Source organism: Oratosquilla oratoria, chromosome 5 (assembly GCF_046742065.1).
Source record: "Oratosquilla oratoria isolate Oo_2021 chromosome 5, ASM4674206v1, whole genome shotgun sequence".
Taxonomy (NCBI): domain Eukaryota; kingdom Metazoa; phylum Arthropoda; class Malacostraca; order Stomatopoda; family Squillidae; genus Oratosquilla; species Oratosquilla oratoria.
Genome location: NC_134781.1, coordinates 32,937,600 through 32,944,149, shown reverse-complemented (window position 1 = coordinate 32,944,149; position 6,550 = coordinate 32,937,600). Strand labels below are relative to the sequence as shown.

At 29.8% G+C, this 6,550-nt stretch overlaps 1 long non-coding RNA gene across 1 annotated transcript in view; it reads right to left on the bottom strand.

The window, feature by feature from the left end:
- Positions 1-337: 337 nt before the first annotated feature.
- The window catches only part of LOC143025223 (uncharacterized), a 60,447-nt gene continuing 54,234 nt past the window's right edge, over positions 338-6,550 (bottom strand). Inside the window, exons 2-3 of the long non-coding RNA XR_012966373.1 lie at positions 986-1,246; positions 338-387 (exon numbers count right to left, since the gene is read on the bottom strand). This is a non-coding gene — a long non-coding RNA (uncharacterized LOC143025223). The remainder of the gene's footprint in view (positions 388-985; positions 1,247-6,550) is intronic.

The following is a 6,550-nucleotide window of genomic DNA, read 5'->3' as shown; positions in this document are numbered from 1 at the left end:
CCATCGTGCAACAACATTATGAATATTTAAATTTGACCTACATATTGCTTGAACATTGTATGAGAAATATCCTTTTCTACATCTAAAATACTCTGGATTGTTGCACGTTGGCTTCAGTATGGCAATGTGTGTGCAGTCGATGCATTCCACAACACCAGGCATCCCACTTATCATATAAAAATTCTTGCGTAATATTCTGCAGTTCCTGGACTTCATCAAATTTTACATATCGAGGCCTTAGTCCTGCTACACTGGCCACTCGGGAAAGGCATCTGCTAACAGTAGATTGGGAGATGCTGTAGCAATCTCCCATGATATTTTGATTGCTTCTTGTCGTCATACACCCAAGTGCAATTAGCACTTGTAGATGAGGGAGAACAGATGATCCTGGAATTTTGAAAAAAAAGAAAAAAAGAAAAAAGAAATCAATATTAGAGACCACTTAATCACAGCATCTTTCACCATAAATCCTATTCGTAAATTAATTTCATCACATTCGGGAGCCAAAGAAATAATTCACCTTTTTACACAGCTACTACTATAGCAGACAGCCATTTCACTTTCCTTTTCCTTACATTCCCACTCACAAGTGTCAGCTGCATTGTAGTTTATAATCATTATGCCATCATCAACACAGTAATTATATCAGACTAATTTCCAGCTGTGAGAAACTCTTGTTATTAATGGTTTTCTGTTTTTTTTTTGTTTTTTGCTAAACATATAACAGCAGGAAATTTTTTATTCGAAAGTGGCATATTTGGCTTAACCCTCCCCCCCCCCCCACACACACACACATCACATACCCTTGGAGCCCTCCCTGCTTACAACACTGAATATCACAAGAGACTATTAATACCACAGGGAACACTACAGGCAGATATTAATGTAAGGTTTCACAGACGTGTGTATCCATGATGAATATTACATACTGATATTGAACATATATGCAAGAGAAACATGTATTTTTTCAGTTTGCAGTACTTACACAGTTCTAATTGACAAAACCATTTAGGCTACTTCAACAGTAGTACTGGAGAGTTCCATTTGACCCCTTTGGTCAACTGTTCCTACCAGATGATGTTGAAGATCATTCATCCTATTTTCAACAGTGTCCTTCTTTAGCCGGAAGCGTTCTACGAACTCCTCTTCAGTCATCGCCTGAAATGGGTTCATCCTGTCTACGACAATTCTACGCAAGCTACGTCTTGGTCACTCGTTTAGGGCGAATATCTGCAGAGGGGGATATCTGCAGAGCAAGAAGGGGAGAAGACAGGAGATATAGATGAGTGGAGAATGTGTATAGACGATACTGTTATGCAAGGAGGGGAGGGTGGGGGGTATGGGGTACTTATGTGTGAATGATGTTTTGACGTAGCCCGAAGAGTTTTCTCCCCGTCTTCTCTTTTTCTGCATGAGGGGACGGAGCGGGGGGGGGGGGAAGGTCGCCGATGAAATGAAGTGACATTGCTGTAGATGTAGTGTCTCGCTGCATTTCGTTTGATCCAGGACAGTTGGCGGATGTAGGGATGACTCGTCATCCATGAGGAGCTGAGATGGGAGGTGGTGAAAGGAAGTGAAATGGGTGGGAATAGGTACGTGCCTCGCCTCTGACTTGTCTACCTCCCTTGTAAGGTGAAAAAACTCTCGATATATAGATAGATATATAGTATTCCATCCCCAGCTACAGAAGAGGTAAGAAACATCGAAATGTGTAGGTACTGGTTCAACAGATGAATACTGGAAACTTCCGCAGTTTTGAGCAATCAGCTACACAGATTATCAGAACGTCAGCGGATATCCAGTTTAGCAAGAAATAATAACAAAAATTGTAATATTAACAATATTAACGATAGAAACAATTATAGTGATGGTAAGAATGATCATGATAGTAACAATAGTAATTATGATAATAATAATGATAATAATAATAATAATAATAATAATAATAATAATAATAATAATAATAATAATAATAATAATAATAATAATAATAATAATAATAATAATAATAATAATAATAATAATAATAATAATAATAATAATAATAATAATAATAATAATAATAATAATAATAATAATAATAATAATAATAATAATAATAAAGTCTACGGAACAAACACGACTTATTTCAACCATTCAGTTTTGCGTGACACACAAAATAAATAGATAACACACACGCTATCGTAATATTATATAGATAATAATAATGATGATGATAATAATAATGATAATAATAATAATAATAATAATAATAATAATAATAATAATAATAATAATAATAATAATAATAATGATAATAATAATAATGATAATAATAATAATAATAATAATAATAATAATAATCATTAATAATAATAATAATAATAATAATAATAATAATAATAATAATAATAATAATAATAATAATAATAATAATAATAAGAATAATAATAATAATAATAATAATGATAATAATAATAACAATAATAATAATAATAATAATAATAATAATAATAATAATAATAATAATAATAATAATAATAATAATAATAATAATAATAATAATAATAATAATAATAATAATAATAATAACAATAATGATAATAATAACAATAATAATAATAATAATGATAATAATAATAATGATAAAAATGATAATAATGGTAATGATGGTAATGATGATGATAATGACAATGGCAACAAGAATAATAGAAAAAAAAATTTATAATAACAATAATGATAATGATGATAATAAAATCGTTATCATTATCATACGGGAAATGAGAATTATGTATGGGAAACGAGGAGATGCGCGGTGTAATGCTATGGTGAATTTGCTTCATAAAAAAGGAGACCAGAAGGACCATAGTAAATATCGACCGATTAGCCTGCTATCAAATGTATATATTCTCCAAGATCATTACAAATAAACTAAGTCAAGTTTTAGATGGAAACCAACCGAGGGAACAGGCAGGCTTTAGGAGCGGATATTCGACTCTAGACCACTTGCAGGCGATAAACCAACTAATCGAGAAAACGACAGAATACAATATACCTCTGTGTTTAGGTTTTGTAGACTTCGAGAAGGCTTTTGACTCGGCAGGACAAATAGCAATACTAAACTCGCTACGTAATTAGGGTACAAGCGAACAGATCGTAAGAGTTTTAGAAAAGATTTACGCGAAAGGTACCGCTATAATTCGACTACATAAAGATACAGAAAAGATCAAGATCGAGAAAGGAGTACGGCAAGGTGATATAATTTCAGCCAAATTATTTACAGCTTGTTTGGAAGATATTTTCAGAAGATTGAGTTGGGAAAAGAAAGGTTTAAAGATTAATGGCGATTATTTGAACCACCTAAGTTTTGCGGATGACATTATTCTTATTCTAGAAAGAGCAGAAGACTTGCAAGATATGCTTAGTGATCTAAACAAGGAAAGTGTCAAAGTAGGTTTAAAAATGAATAAAAGTAAAACCAAAGTAATGTTCAACACGAAAATTCAAAGTAAAGAGATTGTAATTGATGGTGAGAGTCTTGAAGAAGTTGAGGAGTATAATTATTATTATTATTGCTATTACTATCATTATTATTTTATCATTATTATTATTATTATTATATTATTATTTTTATTATTATTATTATTAATATTATTATTATTATTATTATTATTATTATTATTATTATTATTATTATTATTATTATTATTATTATTATTATTATTATTATTATTATTATTATTATTATTATTATTATTATTATTATTATTATTATTATTATTATTATTATTATTATTATTATTATTATTATTATTATTATTATTATTATTATTATTATTATCATTGTTATTAATATTATTATTATTATCATTATTATTATTATTATTATTATTATAATTATTATTATTATTATTATTATTATTATTATTATTATTATTATTATTATTATTATTATTATTATTATTATTATTATTATTATTATTATTATTATTATTATTATTAATAATAATATTATTATTATTATTAATATTATTATTATTATTATTATTATTATTATTATTATTATTATTATTATTATTATTATTATTATTATTATTATCATTATTATTATTATTATCATTATTTCTATTATTGTTAATATTATTATTATTATTATTATTATTATTATTATTATTATTATTATTATTATTATTATTATTATTATTATTATTATTATTATTATTATTATCATTATTATTATTATTATTATTATTATTATTATTATTATTATTATTATTATTATTATTATTATTATTATTATTATTATTATTATTATGATTATTATTATGATTATTATTATTATTATTATTATATTATTATTATTATTATTATTATTATTATTATCATTATTATTATTATTATTATTATTATTATCATTATTTTATTATTATTATTATTATTATTATTATTATTATTATTATTATTGTTATTATTATTATTATTATTATTATTATTATTATTATTATTATTATTATTATTATTATTATTGTTATTATTATTATTATTATTATTATTATTATTATTATTATTATTAATATTATTATTATTATTATTATTATTATTATTATTATTATTATTATTATTATTATATTATTATTATTATTATTATTATTATTATTATTATTATTATTATTATTATTATTACTATTATTATTATTATCATTATTATTATTATTATTATTATTATTATTATTATTATTATTATTATCAAGGATGGTGTGTGGAACAAGAAGGACAGGGGGAAATAGAAGAAAGGGTAGTGAATGGTGGGATGAGGAAACAAAGAAGGTTGTAGAAGAGAAGAAGCGAGCATTCACAGATTGGTTACAAAAGAGGACGGGGGAGTCATATGAGACGTACAAAGAAAAGAAAAGAGAAGTAAAGCAAAAGGTAAAGGAGGCAAAGAGGAGAGCAGATGTGAAATGGGGTAGGAGTATGACAGAAAATTTTGAAAGTAATAAAAAGATGTTTTGGAAAGAAATTAAGAGAGGAAGAGGAGGCGAATCAAGTAGGGAAGAAAAGGTAAAAGGTACAGATGGAGAGATGATAATGGAAGAGATGGCAGTAAGGGGAAGATGGGCAGAATATTTTAGGGAGTTGCTAAATGTGAAGGAGGATAGGGAAGGAAAGATAGCTGCAGTGGGAAATGCGAAGAAAATGAGAGTGATGAGTGAGGAGAATGGAGGAGAAATAAGGAAGGATGAGGTGAAGGCAGTTGTAAAGATTATGAAAGCAGGTAAGGCACCTGGACTGGATGGATGCCATGCAGAATGTCTGAAAAAGGGAGGTTCAGTGATGGTGGACTGGTTGGTGAGGTTATTTAATGTTTGCTGGAGAGAGGGTAGAGTACCGGAGGACTGGAGAAGTGTCTGTATAGTTCCTCTTTACAAGGGAAAAGGGGACAAGTGTGAATGTAGTAGTTTCAGAGGGATTAGCCTGTTAAGTGTAGTAGGGAAGGCTTATGGGAGGATCTTAATTGAGAGGATTAGGAGAGGAACAGAAGGAGTAATTGGTGAGGAACAGTGTGGATTTAGGACATGTAGAGGTTGTGTAGATCAGATCTTTGTGGTAAGACAGATATGTGAGAAAGCTATAGGAAAGGGGAAGGATGTTTTTTGGGCTTTTATGGATCTGGAAAAGGCTTATGATAGGGTAGACAGAAAGGCACTGTGGGAGGTTATGCAGATTTATGGGATAGGAGGAAAGCTTTTGGGAGCTGTCAAGAGTTTTTATGAGAGTAGTAGAGCATGTGTCAGGATTAGAAATGGAGAGAGTGAGTGGTTTGAAGTAAAGGTGGGACTTCGTCAAGGATGCGTTATGTCGCCCTGGCTGTTCAACTTATACATGGATGGGGTGGTGCGAGAGGTGAATGCTAGGGTAGTGGGTCAGGGATTGGAGATGGTTAAAGAAAATGGAGAAAAGTGGGAGGTGAGCCAGCTGTTGTTTGCGGACGACACTGCGCTTGTGGCAGGGTCAGAGGAGGGATTGAGGAAGCTGGTGGCAGAGTTTGGGAGAGTATGTGATAGAAGAAAGCTAAAGATAAATGTGGGTAAAAGTAAGGTGATGAGATGTACAAGGGGTGAAAGTGGCAGTAGACTGGAAGTGAACATTAAGGGAGAATGACTGGAGGAAGTGGATAGTTTTAGATACTTGGGTGCAAGTGTAGCAGGAAAAGGTGGAGTGAAGGTGGAGGTAGAATGTAGATTGAGAGAAGCGAGTAAATGCCTTGGTGGTTTAAAGAGTGTAATGAGGAATAGACATTTGGGAATGGATGCGAAGAGGAGACTGTATGAAGGAGTGATTGTGCCAACAGCACTGTATGGGGCAGAAACGTGGAACATAAGAGAAGAAGAGAGAAGGAGTTTGAATGTGTTTGAGATGAGGTGTCTGAGAAGTATGGTGGGGGTTACTAGGCTGGATAGAGTGAGAAATGAGGAGGTGAGGAGGAGAACAGGGGTGAAAAAAGATTTGGGAGATAGGGTTGATGAAAGAATATTAGGATGGTTTGGACACATGGAAAGAATGAGTGAAG